The 16,678-nt window shown below is 39.0% G+C and overlaps 1 non-coding gene across 1 annotated transcript; it reads left to right on the forward strand.

Moving 5' to 3' along the window:
- The first annotated feature begins 16,064 nt into the window (after nt 1–16,064).
- LOC120867841 lies at nt 16,065–16,146 on the forward strand. The gene has a single exon (XR_005722036.1). It is a non-coding gene; the product is annotated as a small nucleolar RNA U2-19 (small nucleolar RNA).
- Nucleotides 16,147–16,678: the final 532 nt, after the last annotated feature.

Below are 16,678 nucleotides of genomic sequence, written 5' to 3' on the forward strand. Positions count from 1 at the left end.
GAACTCGGAGTGGTCAAACTCAGGTCATTTCATTCTGCTGCCCATTATCTGCTCAAGGAAAAAGCCTGCAGGAGGAAACAATTAACTGTTTCTAGATCTGAGCATGGAGTCCTGAAATATCCCAGCTACTATATTCCATAGACACCTGGGGATAAGGAATTCACACTATGTTGAGATATCCAATACTCAAAAGTTATAAATTTATTATCCAAACCCAAGTAGAATAGATGTAGTACTAGATAGTTCCCTGGTATCTATCCTCCCACTAGACAAATAAGTATATCAAAGATAAAGCAAGAGTAAAATTTACCACAATAGCAACAGGGGCTCTGCCAAGGTAAAGTCATAGCTCTAAATTTCAATAAGCAGTCTTCCAAGTACTGTACGTTTAAAAAGAAAAATGTAATTGAAAATTATACCTGTGAGGGTCTTTAGAGCTGGGAATGATTTTGTTACATTCTCTCTTGTTGAACACTCCTTCAATCCAAGATTTCTGGGACTGAATAGAAAAATATCATTATTTTTATAGCCTAATGAAATGAGAACTCAGTATAACCACAGTAGGCCAGGTAGGCAATATATGTTTAATTATAATAGACACGAATTAAAATGCCAAGACCAACCCCAAACAAATTAAGCATTCATTGGCTTCTATTACAGACATATAGACAGAAATAATTTGAATGCAAAAATATTCCCAAAGTTAATTGGTCCACCACCTCATTTAAATGTAAGATCCCTAAATGCATAAAACTCTACCAAGGAAGTAAAGATATAGCTGAAGCATTCTCTAAATTCTTCCAAAAGTCACTTTTAAATCTTGCACTGTAACCCTATAGAGTGAATATGAAGCTCTTAAACTTCAAAAATCTCATTTAAAAAGTCCCACTTTGGCCAAGATTTGACAGGAAGCTGGAAAGAATGTCAGAGGAGGGCTGTAATCTCAGCAAGATTCTATGAAAGGAGTTCAATCTAAAACTAATCTGAAGGAAACATAATGGGGAATACTGCACATGCATCCTCAGAAGGGACCTTAACTGAAACTGATTTCCCGATTCACAAGATAAATGCCCAATTCACAGGAAATGAGACTTACTTCCTGACCAATAACCATTCACCAACAGTCTCCCCCATCCTCAAGACAATGAATTGACTGCTTGGATTCTGGCTGGATGCCCCCTTCTTTGCACTCCCTGTCTCAAACCCTCAACAGATTCACCTGTAGCTTGTGACAGCATGCATTTCCCAAATTGCAATTCCTCTGCTACTGCCAAATGAATTCAATTTCTGATCATTCAAGCTTGCCCCAGTTTACTGCTTTCTTTAAGCGAGAATTTGCTATACATTGTATAAGCATAGCATGTTATTGGCTAAATTTCAAAATATCTGAATTCATTCAATAAACATTTTACAATAGGCTTCCATGTGGCATGCTGGGAATCCTATGGCAAATAAAACAAAGTTCTTACTCTGAAGAAACTCAGAATAAAAAGAAGGAAATGGATAACAAATTGATATCATTAAACCTCATGTGTAACAATTAACTATTAAAAATAGCTCCAAAAAGAGAACTTAATTTAGGGGCCTATGTATATAAATTAAGCAAGCTAGGCTCAAATATTCCCTTCTTACACCTGTGGTGGATTCATGTCAATCTATGCCAAAACCAATACAGAATTGTAAAGTAAAAATTAAAAATAAATAAATAAATTAAAAAAAAAAAAAAAAAAGGCTAGATAGCCAACACTAGTAGAACTATCTGGGCAAATTACTTTCTTTACACCTATTCGCTCATCTATTAAATATGGAGATAATAATAATAGTAATACCTTACTGTGCTATTGAAAGGAATTAAAAGCTTAGATTTCTCCTTGGGACCTATTAAGGCTCAGTAAAGCTTAGTTATTATTATTGGTAATATCAGAGGTAAAAATTAGCTTTTCGGTTGGTAGCATGGGAACTTAATATTGGTGTATTTTTTTCATAGAAAAATACTTTGGTGAGCTCCAAGTCTCCCTCCTAGGACCTCTTATATTACAAAGAATGATTTCTATGGGTCCATTTTTCCCCACCAGACTCCAGTTCCTAACAGGCCCCAAGCCAGTCATTGCTGTTGCCCCAGGACCCAACCCAGTGATTACAGAATGAACAACAAAACGAACATACTTAAAATAGAACTTCAAGACTTCATGTATACAATTTTCTCTCCAAGGGTGTAAACAGGAAACCTGTGCCCTAACAAGAACATGGAAACCTTCCTCCTGCAACTCCCATATCTTATCTCAAAACTACAGGAAAAGAAAAGCAGGCTTAATTTGCAAGCGTTTCAAAACAATTCTCAAATTAGAATTTTATTTTTTTGTCCCTACCTCATAGTGGTAGCCTTTTGCAATATACACTTCAGCACCTGTGGAAGAGGTCCCCCCATGTTCAGTTCAGCAGAGTACTATTAGAAGCCATATGTCTGTTGGTTCTGATTCAATAGCCCAAATCTACTCAGGGCAAATAATCGACATGTGTTTGCCACTTGGAGCAGCACATTGTTGTTGACATCAGAGAATGTGCCATTTCTGCAGCAATCGTGGCAGTCTTTATAGACTGGGTATTTTTTATATACTGAGTCAGTGAGGTTGTGTTTTCATTGTGGGCGTTATTTAGGGAAGGGAAAGGCAGACGGAAAAGAAGGAAAATAGTGCCGGTCTCAGGCTGTGTTGGCACAAAGTTTGCCTCACCCTAATGTATATTCAGATTTTACGTGCCCAGGACTGGGGTGAGGGTGGTGAATAGCAAAGAAATGCCCAAGACTAATCCTCTAATTGTAGCTATACACGAATTAATTCCTGATGTCACTGAAAGTATTTCTACACTGGGGCTTTTTAGGGTTTCCAGATAACAGATTCTTTCTCAGGGGAATCTCTGAGAAGGAATAGTCTTAGAGGCATTTCTTGATTAAAAAAAAAATTCTTCTGAATATTCATGGATTTTTCTTAATATCCAGTGGACTGTGTAATTAGGAGCTGAAGGGCACACAGCTAACAAGTAATTTTTTTTTAACTTTCTCATACTTAAAAAAAAAATTAAACATTTAAAACATACTTTTTCCAGGTTAAACTGACTACTTTCTTTTATATCTATGTTTTTATACACACAACACTTACTTGCACCTATTCAGTTGTTTTCTTCTCAACATTAATTACAGTCTACTTCAAGATAGGTGTTAGTTTATTTATCATGGAGTCTACACCATGCAGGGAAGCACCAGAATGGATCAAATAGAGAAAATATTTTCACACTCCAGATTGACATTTTTTATTTTCTCTACACAGCCCCTCTCTTGGAGCAAGGACACATTCAAATTGTGTGCCAGGCAGATGGAGGTGTTGGCTGGGGAAATACATCAATACAAAGCCAGCCCATCTACTGGGAGACTCAGCTCAGGGTCTCCCATGGCGTTTTGTCCGTAATCTAGGGATACCTCATGGGACTCACTTGATCTGAGATTAAGAATCACAGGTAAAGGACATCCAAATCTAAAATAACCCAAACTAGAGGATCTGGCTCACCACACTGCCACAAGGTAACCTCACTAGTTTTCCAGTAAACAATCTTTCCAGAAGGCAGCATTTAGGAGTACTTCTTCATGAACACAAAATAAGCTTACAGGTTTTCTTCTCTTTGGGTAGTCAAAGGTAAGCACTATTTTGATGGTAATGATTTCTTTTTATTTTTCTTCTTTTTTAATGGTAACATCTTTAATAGAATGTCAACTAAATAACTCACAATTCCCTAAAATGCCACTTCTCCTGATTGGGTGAGAAATTTTACTGACATTTTCATATACTGCCTTACTGAGCAAAAGCATTTAGAACTTCAGAATAACTATTTAGATTATATAAACTCATGAGTATATGAGTAAAACATTTATGAATTCTCCACAGAGTCTAATGGGGAATTAGAAGAACTCAACAGTGACCTACTTAGCAGACCAGAGTATATCATAAAAGGTTCAAGCTAAAATGTCATAATCCCTCTACAGCCCAAATTGGTGAAAGCTCTCTGTATGTTAGCCCAAAAACACAATTTTAAATGGCAATGAGAAGACATCGTTTCCTCTGCTATCACACATGCTCAGCCTTATCCTTAGGGAATTAAACTTGCAAACAAGATGTTTATAACTTCAGATCATGTGAAATCATTTTGATAAGTAGGGAAAAGGAAATGGGAGGCTTCCCTTAGGAGTGTTCTTTACAACTATCCCTGGATAGTGAAATCCAGAGTTTAACTGAATGCTGGGCCTATTTGCTGTAGAACCACTCTAAGAAGGTTTTCAAGTTAGATACACGCAATCTCCCATTTCCACTCAGCAAAACGTTCACAAATTTGTTATTCAGGTACACAGATTGTCTTTATTTATGCTACAAATATCTTCTTAAATTATCCAAAACTTTACTAGTACTACACCTAAGTGAACATAGTCTAGAAAAGTCTCTTGGAGTGAAGCTTTACTATCAGCAGAGCTATACTCAAATAATCGATTTTTTTGAAAACCTACCATCCTCTGAGACAATAAAGCCTTTACTAGGAATTACAGGCTAGAGGCAATGGCATTTATGTTATTCATAGTAAGGTATATATACAGAGAAGATTACTTGTTTCACTTTCTAAGTGTAACAGGGCAGAAAGAACACTGCTGCTTGCAATTCCATGCAGATACGTATCATATATTTAACATATTTAAATACCACACATACCACATATTTAATTCAAAATCTTTGCTAAAAGAGTAAGAGAGGGCTTATCATATTGAGTGAAGTAAGTCAGAGAAAGACAAATATTATATGATATCACTTATATGGGGAATCTAAAAAAATGATACAAATGAATTTATTTACAAAACATAAATAGACTAACAGACACAGAAAACAAACTTATGGCTACCAAAGTGGGTAATGGGGGGTGAGGGGAGGTGGAGAGAGATAAATTAGGAGTTTGGAATTAATATATATACACTATTATATATAAAATAGGTAAATAACAAAGATCTACTGTATAGTACAGGAAACTGTATTCAGTATCTTATAATAATCTATAATAAAAAAGAATCTGAAAAAGAACACACATATATATGCATGTATAACTGAATCATTTTGCTGTATACTTGAGACTAACACATTGTAAATTAACTATATTTCAATTTTTTTAAGTGGAAAATAAAAGAGAGAGGACTAGAAAAAGAAAGGTGAGAGAAAAGATATCAAATGTTTAGGTGTGGGGAATTTCAGCCATTCCACATTCAGGAGAACAGCATGCCCACGAGAAGCAGCTCTCAAACTCTGGGGAGTTAGAACTCCATATTCATTAATTTACCAAGGACCTCCACAGAACTTTCACTTGTGAAATATAGCTACCAATATTTACATATTAGAAATTAAAACTGGGACTTTTTATAGTCTCTCCCCATCAATTCATTTAAAAAATCAATAATTATAATCAACCAATACATGTTAAAATAAATATTTTTCATGAAAAGTATTTTTTAAAAGGTTTATGAGAAAAGCATTGCATTTTTGTCTGGCTTTAAACAGCAGGATTCTTATATCTGCTTCTGCATTCAATCTTTTACAAAGTGGTTTTGGTTGACGTACATAAAAAGAATTGACCTGACAGGGACATGGAGTTGGAAAAAGAAAATAGTATTTTAAGACACATTTTAGATATCATGGATTTGTCATGTAACGTCTGGAAAACTCCACTGTATGCTTATGATAGAATGAGTGGAAAAGGGAAATAATGTACCAGTATAAAACTAATTTTGACTTTGAGGAACTTTGAAAGGGTCTCAAAGATCCCGAGGAATCCCCAGGGGTACCACACATGAAAGATCACTGCCTAAAAGTGACCACACATAGGCACTCGGGTTCAGTGTGAATGAGAGACAGGATCTGCTGTTTCCTGGCTGGTCTCAGGCCCCACATGCACATCTTAGTCTGCACATCTCATCTCAGTGAGTGCACTGGAGTATTTCAACATCACCTATTTAATCTGGTGTTCAACTGAAGAAAATTCCCACATAGAGAAAAAAGCAGTTAGAGATCAAATCTTCACATACTTCTCTTTCTGAGCAACATAGGAGATTTTTGAATGATACATTTGACTGCAGTTATTTTTACCTTTACATCTGACTTTAGTACCTACCACAGGTTCCTCCCAAAGACATCACTGAAGCATGGTAAGTATGAGATAAGCCCTCCAGAACTCACAGGCAGTATATGTTCTGTCAGTCTTCCATTGATACTTATAAGAATAATAGCTTTATTCATTCATTCATTCAAAATACTTTGATGGGCATATTATATAATTCTAATAAAAATAATAAATAAAATTGGGTCCCAGAGACTAACACCAAAAGAGAAGAACCTATGTTTACTGATAGATATTAATACCAAGTATGGCACAAGAGCAGGCTGTGGGACTCCTTGGAAGTAGAAATCCCTTCTGTCTGCCAGTATTTGGGGGAGGCTTCAAGGAGGACACAAAACTTAAAAAAGTCCTTGAAAGATGACAAAGATTTTTTTTCCCCTGCACATCACGTAGGAACTTAAGTTCCTCAACTAGGGATCAAAACTTACATGCCTTGAATTGGAAGCTTGGAGTCTTAACCATGGAACCTCCAGGGAAGCACCCAAAAGATGACAAAAGTTTTGAAAGGTGACTAACGAAGTTCAATGGTGGTTAGAAATGTAGAGACTTAGGCCTGGAGAAGAATTCAGAAGACACCAATGTTAAGGTACAACAAAAGCCACAAAATCACTGGGAGGAGAAAACAGAGAAGATAAAAGAGCCAGGAATCTTTGGGAACCTCTAAGCATAAGGTATAGAATAAAGTTCAGGGAATACAAACCAGAGAGTTACTAATCGGGATGACACGATACCTGAAGTTGAGAAGGGAGAAAATTTTTCTCTCTAAAGTTTGTATTATTACAAAAGTAGGTACTTTCAAAGAAATACTGAGAAGTGTTTAATAATGAAAAGAAAGTAAGAAGGACAATTTCTGTTGTCCATGACAGATACACAGATTGACAGAAAATCAGGAAGTAGATTGTAAAACAGAGAAGGCAGCTAGTATAAGATATCCTTGGAAGAAAGAAAACAGCCACTAGATCAACAATATAGAGCAAAGTCAATGCTTATGTAGACTTTCATATATGTCAAGGGCTGTGCTAAATGCTTTAAATACTATTCACAACTGTTAGACAGATACAATTACCACCTCTACAGAATGGAGCAGGTTCTATGGAATACAAACACTAGCACTCTTTTGCACTGTGTTTAATAAACAAAGTTGAGAGGTTGACTTTATGTTAAGAAAGTTGGAACCATGTATGTAGATAAAAGAGTGAAGATGGAAGAGAGAATAAAAATGACTTTAGAGACTCTGGGGGTGAGGAGCAGGAAACAAAATAATATGAATAGCCAAGGAGGAAGACTCAGCCTTGAGGAAAATGCTTCTTGTGAAAGAGGCAAGCAGTGGAGTGGCAAACTTTCTCTTCTTGGTAATTCTGCTCCAGACCCTCTTATCTATGCTTTTCAGAATATCCTCTATGCTCTCCACATCTCCATTTAGCTTCGATGGCTGCAAATCTCAGCATTCTCCTTTGCTTATCTTAACCAGACAGAAAGGCAGGTGATACACATGTGGAATCACAGTGCCCCTGTTCACTACTGCTGCTGCTGCTGCTGCTGCTAAGTTGCTTCAGTCGTGTCCAACTCTGTGCGACCCCATAGACGGCAGCCCACCAGGCTCCCCCGTCCCTGGGATTCTCCAGGCAAGAACACTGGAGTGGGTTGCCATTTCCTTCTCCAATGCATGAAAAGTGAAAAGTGAAACTGAAGTCACTCAGTTGTGTCCTACTCTTAGCGACCCCATGGACTGCAGCCTACCAGGCTCCTCCATCCATGGGATTTTCCAGGCAAGAGTACTCTTTACAATACAACATCAGCATAGTACAGTATCTTTTCTGTGAATCACAAAGCATAGGAAATGCTCTCTCAGTAGAGGATCCAACAAATTTAAAATAGATGTGGAGGATGGGGGTGGGGGGTGGGGGGGACTTCCCTGGCAGTCCAGTGGTTAAGACTCCACTCTTGCAGTGCAGGGAGCACGTATTTGATTCCTGGTCAGGGAACTAAGATCCCACATGCCATGAGGCACAACCAAAAAAAACAAAAGAAGAAAGAAAGAAAGATGGGGAACACCAAGAGTATCTCACTGTTCACCCTATGGAGAAACTATCATATGACTTTCCAGGCATGTCCCTAATACACTAACCAAAAAAAAAAAAAAAATGTGCCCAGATGACTAGACTGTGTGACATGTAATTGGAGATTTCAGGCAAGTGGACAAGTCAGAGCAAGGTATAATGAAAGAAAGGAAGTGGAGAGCAAGGGTAAGGTAAATAGGTTTCCTTCTCTAGTCTGTAAGAAATCTCTGTCAGAAAACTGGATAAATACCGTTCTTCCTGGGTAATTCACCCCAGGGGTTGTTAAAATAATTTCCAACCATCCAGCTATCCAGCTATCCATTTTCCTTAGCATTTCTTTAGTTACACGTAGAAATAGGTACTCTACTTACATTTTAAAAAATTAATTACAATCACTTTAGGTAAACATTTTACAACTGTGTGCATAATTGCTACTTACCCCCCCCCCAAAAAAAAAAAGATTTGCTGTAATGTTACAGTAGCAGGCAATAGATAGCTCAGGTGGTAAAGAATCCACCTACCTGAGTTCAACCCCCTGGGTTGGGAAGATTCCCCTGGAGAAGGAAATGGCAAGCCACTCCAGTGTTCTAGCCTGGGAAATCCCATGGACAGAGGACGTTGGTGCACTACAGTGCATGGGGTCGCCAAGATTTGGACGTGACTTAGCAAGTAAACCACCACAACCACCACCATAATGTTATGGTGGTGGTTGTGGTGGTTTACTAAAATTATAACATTAGTTATAGTTCTTGGATTGCTCTCATTTCTTGGACTCTAAGCCTTTACTCTTTCATGGAACATGTTAGCCAGGCCCCAGTAACTTTGTTTTTAATAAGTAATTTTGAAAATGGTGTAAATGTCACCAGTACAACAGATAAGAAAGGAGAAAATCTTTTCTGTTCATATAAGCAGTTGGAAAACGTTTTCTGCTCATATGACTCTCCAGAAGGAATAAACTATCCATTGTTCCCCTAATTATATTTAATCAAGGATCGCCTTTGAGGATATCACACACTTGTTTCCACAGGATGCAATTTTGGTATATTCTTTTCCAAGAGACTTCCACCCATTATCAACTAAGAATATTACCTCCCCTAAATCTTACATCTTAATGCAAGATTTTTACATTTATCTTTAGGGTTTTTTAACTTAGTTTTTAAAGTCTTTGAAATGTCTAACTTAAAAGGTAGAAATTGTTAAGATTTTTATCTGAATTTAAGCTGAAAGATTTAGGGTAGGGTACAAATCAGGTTGGTTGGTTGTTATTCTCAGAAAAAAAATCACATCCAGAACAAACAATTCCCCTAAAATTCAAGGAGGAAAAAGATGTTTTAATGGAATGAGGTTGGACCAGGAAGTTGAGAATCAGAAGTCTGTCAGGGGTACCAAGAATTCTGTGAGCATCAGTGGTTGTGAGATATGAAATATCATTTGCTAGAGAAAAAGTTCCCAACTTCTCTTTCTGGTTGTTATATTTGATTTTCAAAGTTCCCAAATTGTTGTTTAGAGACTGTACTTTCAATGCACTTCAGGAAGGAAAGGGGAACACACTTATTGCACAATGCATTTTTCTAAGTCATTGAAAGCCGAACTACACAACAGGTTTCCACTTCCACTGGGTATTGATTATTAAGACATTTCTTCTATATCTAATTTCTTCTGCTATTTTAAGATGAGAAAAAAATATATTCTATTCATAAGGAAGAGACCTTGAAATGACCTAAAAAGACAATTCTAAAAAAGTGATTAAATAAAAGAAAAGCAACTTTCTTCTTTAAAGAAGGTATCATTCAAATGATCACATATTTTGTGACTGTATCAAAAAGAAGAATGTTCTACCTTAGTCACTTCTAGCTACAAGCTGAGGAAGACTCTCTTTCCTAACCAAACTTGGGTCAGGCTCTTTCTGGCTTGAGTCCTCTTTCTAACTAGGCCACAAACTTGGGCTCTCTCATTAGCTCACTTAGTCAATTTTTAGAATCCAGCTGAGTTAATTTAGCAAAAATCCCCCATGCTTGGTATCTGACCACTCTACTCTGGCCCACCTTCACCAAGTCTCCTGTTGAGTGGTCTAATAAGAATCCCCTAGCCTTGATGTTTCCTCTTAACCCTTTCCATTCACTTATGGTATCCTGCTCCTTGCCAATAAATCTCCACTTCCCTTGTATTTGGAGTTAAGCCCTATCTGTCTTGCCTCCTGAAAACTCCCATTGCAATCATTTTTTCTTGACTGGTCTTCCTTGTTCTCTTTAACAAATGTCATGAAAAACTTCTCTTTAACAAAACCCATGCACCATACATACACACACAGACACACACATACAAATCACTGTCTGTGGGTTAGAAAACAACACTGACAACATATTGGGATCCCAGTAATTCTTAGAAACTCTCTCCTGGACTGAAACTTACAGAGCTTGTCCCTTCAGTTAAACTGAAATGAAGGACTCTGACAAAGGAGATCCCACAGAGAAGGACTTCAGATGTCTCCTTCTGGATAAGTGGCTCCTATTCCTTCATCTACCACTCTGCTTTTCACACTCAGTATTTGCTGAACCCAAACACCAGCCAGCAAGATGCACTTTCCAGCTGAAATATCTCCACTAAAAGAGCTGCTTCTCAAAATGTGATTTCTCTTGGAAATAGTGGCTATCCTTGCAAGGAATGGCTATTAGCAGCTCAAGACACCAAAACATGAGCCTGAGAGGCTTGCCTCTTTATCTCATCCGAGAACAAAGATCCAATTTGTAAAGTCTTCTGCTAAGTCATGGACTCCCTCCTAGTCTGTCTTAACACTGCCCAAGGGAATTCCCTGGCATTCCAGTGGTTAAGACTCCACACTGTCACTGCTATGTCCTGCGTTCAAACCCTGGTCAGGGAACTAAGATCCCACAAGCTGTGTGGTGTAGCAAAAAAAGAAAAGACTGCCCTAAAGACTCTAGCTAATACTATAAAGAGTTTAAATCTTAAGACTTTGGACTCGCTTTGTTTTAATCCAGCAAGATCACTTGACCTGATCACAGAACAATACTGACTACTTGGAATCTGAGTTTCTCTAGGACAGATAAGGACAAAAATTGGGGGGTTTGGTTTTTATTTGTTTGTTTTAAATCACTTTAAACAGACACTAACAGAGGTGACAAAGTTCAGTCAGGATTAACTGATCCAGGCCAAGGATCTGTAAAGTACCCTCTGGACTGAAATCCTTCTGGGAGGAAAATTCTCTTTCCTAAGATAACAAGATTCAGTTTATAGAAAAAAAAAAAAAAACCTCTTAGCTCTTTAAAATATCAACAGAGGATATCTATTTCCTCCAGGAAGAAGAAAGGTGTTCTCATATTCAAAGGCCAACCTGCTCCACTATAAGCTAATAACCTGTGCTGTTCTATGTTGTTGTTGTTTGGTCTGTAAGTCATGTCCAACTCCTCTGTGGCTCCATGGACTATAGACTGCCCGCTAGGTTCCTCTGGGAGCTCCTCCCGAGTTTCCTAGGCAAGAATACTAGAGAGGGTTGCCATTTCCTTCTTCAGAGGATCTTCCCAACCCAGGGATGGAACCTGGGTCTCCTGCATTGGCAGATGAATTCTTTACCACTGAGCCGCCTGGGAAGCTCATTCTGTTCTATATGCTTATATGCTAAGTCGCTTCAGTCATGTCCCACTCTTGCGACCCTATGGACTGTAGCCCACCCGACTCCTCTATCCATGGGAATTCCCAGGCAAGAATATGGGAGTGGGTTGCTATTTCCTCCTCCAGGGAATCTTCCCAACCCAGGGGTTGAACCTGAGTCTCTATGGTCTCCTGCATTGCCACACAGGTTCTTTACAACTAATGCCACCTGGAAAGCCCTAAGATAATATAAATAGCAGGTATCTTAGTTGGGTTACTGTAACAGAATACCATAGGCTGGATGGCTCACACTACAAATATTTATTTCTCAACATTCTACAGACTGGAAGTCCAAGATTGGGGTGCCCTCATGGTTGGGTTCTGGTGGGAACCCTCTTCTTATTTACAATAGCCACCTGCTTACTATAATTTCACATGGCAGAGAAAGCATTCAGTTGTGTCTCTTCTTGTAAGAGCACTAATTCCATTCATGAGAGTTCCACTCTGAAGACCTAATTATTTCCCAAAGGTTCCACCTCCAAATACCATCACGTTGTAGATTGGAGCTTCAATATATGAACTTTGGGGGGACACAAACATTTAGTCCACAGCAGCAAGTTAACAATTTTTTCAGCACTCTCTATGCACCCACTTGCACAAGGCAAAGTACTTTGTTTATATTAACTCTGCCCCAGAGCATGTGGGAAGTAGTTGCAGTTATTATCTCCATTTTACAAAAGAGGACACTGAGTTAGAGAGGTTGAGTAATTTTCACAAGAACACAATAGTTCATAAAAATGTCACCGGGATTCAAACACAGGCAGTCAGATTCAAGTCCACACCTTTAATGACTTCATTTCACCATCATTTACCCGCAGAACTTGCACATGTACCAATCCCTGAAGCTGAATAGTGATTTGGGGTTTACAAATCACTTTCCTGAAGATGTGATCTTCACACAAATCCCATAAGGTCCTTAGCAGATATAAGAGTGACATAAAGCACATGAAGTGCCCAGAAAAATCTGCTTTGTACCCCAACCTCTGTGGGTATCCTTAGACCCAGAGAGCAAGAGGGTCACGAACCCCTAGGAATTGTATAACAACTTTTACATGGATATGAATACATGCATTTCTCAGGAGAAAATCTCAAGAGCTCTACTGAAAATAAGTGCTACACAAGGGCCTGAATATGCTGTTCTCCAAAGAAGATATACAACCGACCAGGGAACACAGGAAGATTTTTCACATCGTTAATCATTTAAATGTAAATCTAAATCACAGTGGAGATACCGCTTCACACCTACTAGGATGGCTATAATCAAAAATTCAGACAAGACAAAGTATTGGCAAGGATGGGGAGAAATTGGAACTCTCATAGATTGCTGGTGGGCATGAAAAGCTATACAGGCGCTGTGGAAAACAGTCTGGAGGTCTCTCAAATGGCTAAACATAGAATTACCATATGATCCCACTAATCCATTTCTAAGTATCTACCCAAGAGAAATGAAAACAATTGTCCACACAAAACCCTGTACATAAATGTTCATAGCAGTACAGACCAAAAAAAGAAGCAAAAACAACAAAATACCCATCAATGGATGAATGGACAAATAAAACATGATATATCCACACAATGAAATATTATTCAGCAATACAAAGAAGTACTGTTACGTGCTACAACATGGATGAACTGTGAAAATGTTATGTGAAATGAAAGAAATCAGTCACAAAGGCATATACATTGTATGAGTCTATTTATATAAAATGCCCAGAATAGGCAAATCCATAGAGAAAGAAAGTACACCAGTGGTTGCCTGTGGCTGATGGAGATGGAGGGTGAGCTAAGGAGGAAGAGGGGTGTGGGTATGTTCTAAAATTGACTGTGGTGATGGATGCACAACTCTGTGAAGATAAAAAACTCATTAAATTGTATACTTTAAATGTGTGAAATATATGATATGTGAATATATCTCAATAAATCCACTAAGAAAAAAATTTAAGGAGGAAGTGGCACAGGCAGAAAGGGAGAAAAGCCCAAAAATAAACCCATAAATAATTTGGGTTTAACCATAGTGGAAAACAAAATACAGACATGTTTCTAACCATAGGAAGAAAGCAGGCCATGAATGTGTTTTGTTTAGCCCTTTATAAAGTGTTTTCAAAAATCTTTGAAGCAACTAGAAAAATGTAAAAACCCAGAGGTTTCATGTTCAACAAAAAACTATACATCCGCATTTTCCTTAACAAGGAACAAAGTTTAAACAAACAAGCAAGCAAAAAACAGAATCTGGTAATACTAGGTTGCATTCTAATTTGGCAATGGTCTGTTAAGGACAAGGGTGGGCAGTCATTTTTAGACAGAGCTTAAATTGCCCAGTAAGCCTGAGTGCCCAGCAGGTCAGGTTTCCACTGTGAGTTTCTGAGTCACTTATCTATAGCTTTCATCAGATTGTCAAAGGAATCTCTAACTCCAAGCACATTCACAACCTTTAGAAAGAAGCAGCCAGCAAACAGTGGCCATTTGCTTTACAGATAAGAAAACTGACCTAACTTGCCTGAGGCCAGGAGAATGTGCAGTCAGCAGTGAAACTACTTTTTCTGACTCTTGGTTACTTTCATTATTCTTCTGGCCTCCCTGCTGATATTTCTAGAGCATCTACAATTACCATATCCTGTTCTTTTCAGCAGCAAATGAGAGAAATCAATGAGAAAGGAAAGAACCTCCTAGAGATTCCAAAATGGCATATGATTTTCAGGCTCTATGATCTTCTAATCACACACAAATTTTGCCTGGACCTAAATTCCTTTGGTTTGTATGGGCAAACCTTTGGTTTGTATGAGCCATCCTCCTATCCCACAGCCCAAGAAAGATAAAGAATGTTAAACTCTCAGGACAAGGAAATAATCCCAAGAATACGTTTTCTCCAAGGTTACTAGCACTCCTGCTACAGAAAGCACAAACTCCTAACAGATAAAAATGGTTCCACCCTGGGACAGGTGGTTTGCTGATGTCAAAAATGACTATTTGGGCTTCCCTAGTGGCTCAGTCTGGAGAAGCCAATGGCACCCCAATCCAGTACTCTTGCCTGGAAAATCCCATGGACGGAGGAGCCTGGAAGGCTGCAGACGCTGAGGGTCAGACACGACTGAGTGACTTCACTTTCAATTTTCACTTTCATGCACTGGAGAAGGAAATGGCAACCCACTCCAGTGTTCTTGCCTGGAGAATCCCAGGGACGGGGCAGCCTGGTGGGCTGCCGTCTATGGGGTCACACAGAATCGGACACAACTGAAGTGACTTAGCAGTGGCTCAGTCAGAGAAGGCAATGGCAACCCACTCCAGTACTCTTGCCTGGAAAATCCCATGGACGGAGGAGCTTGGTAGGCAGCAGTCCATGGGGTCGCTAAGAGTTGGACCCAACTGAGCAACTTCACTTTCACTTTCATGCACTGGAGATGGAAATGGCAACCCACTCCAGTGTTCTTGCCTGGAGAATCCCAGGGACGAGGGAACCTGGTGGGCTGCCATCTATGGGGTCGCACAGAGTCGGACACGACTGAAGAGACTTCGCAGCAGCAGCAGTGGCTCAGTAGCCTGGTGGGCTACAGTCCATGGAGCCACAAAGAGTTGGAGCAACTAACACTTTCACTTGAACTTTCACTTTTAGTGGCTCAGTGGTAAAGAATCTGCCTGCTAATGCAGGAGACACAGGTTCCATCACTGGTCTAGGAAGATCCCATAAGTCATGAAGCAATTAAGCCCGTGCGCCACAACTATTGAGCCTGTGCTCTAGAGCCTGGGAACCAGGACCGCACAGCCCATATGCCAAACTACTGAAGCCCACACACCTTAAAGCCCATGTTCTGCAACAAGAGAATAGTTCCAGCTCTCTGCAGCTAGAGAAAAGCCTGCACAGCAACAAAGACCCAGAAAAGCCAAAAATAAATAAATAAATAAAATTAATTTTTTAAAAATAAAGTACATATTAAAAAAAAAAAAGACTATTTACAAGAAGCTCCAAGTCCACAATAGGTAAAGTGAGGAGAGAATGTCACTTGTTTATAGTCATTTACCCCACCAAGCTTTGAGTTTGCCTGGAAAGAAAATTCTATATAATGCCCACACATAGTTTAGGGAGAAGTGGAGGAATAAAGAACAACCCATTCTCTGAGATCTGCTCTTACTGAAGAGGATTAATGATGAAAATAGCCAAATCTGAGCATCAGAGAAGACCTCTTAGTCCACCTGACATATGATCTCAGTAGTACTGAAAAGTAAAAGAATAATTTAAAATAAGGGGTGTGTGTGTGTGTGTGTGTGTGTGTGTGTGTGTGTGTGTAAAGGTGACAGTGAATAACTGAAGATTCACAGATGGATATGTGAGAGTGGGCAGGGGGTGTGTGTGTATGAAAGGCTGATCAGTTCTGAGCAATGATGACAAGGTTTTACTACAGACCTTTGTAACAACATTTGATCTGAGCTCAGAGAAACAGAAAAAAAAAAAAAAAAAGAAGAAGAACAATCCAGTTCACCAGGCTGATCTCTCCAATCCAAAACACACAGCATGTCTGCAAGCCCTGGATACCTGACTCTTATCCGATCTGGGTGGGCTTCAAGATCCAGAGCCAGCAAATAGCAGAGGATCATTGCACATCAGGCCAGGGCTGGAAAATAAATGCCAGCTGGGAAACTGCAGGAGAACCAGGGCCAGGGAAGGCACCTGTCTGTGCCATGCAAGTAGTAAAAGTCATCTTCTCCAGTCAAAACAGACCAGAAGGCTCTTGCAGAGAAGCACGTGCTTACAA

Source organism: Oryx dammah, unplaced genomic scaffold (genome assembly GCF_014754425.2).
Source record: "Oryx dammah isolate SB20612 unplaced genomic scaffold, SCBI_Odam_1.1 HiC_scaffold_1, whole genome shotgun sequence".
Lineage (NCBI taxonomy): Eukaryota > Metazoa > Chordata > Mammalia > Artiodactyla > Bovidae > Oryx > Oryx dammah.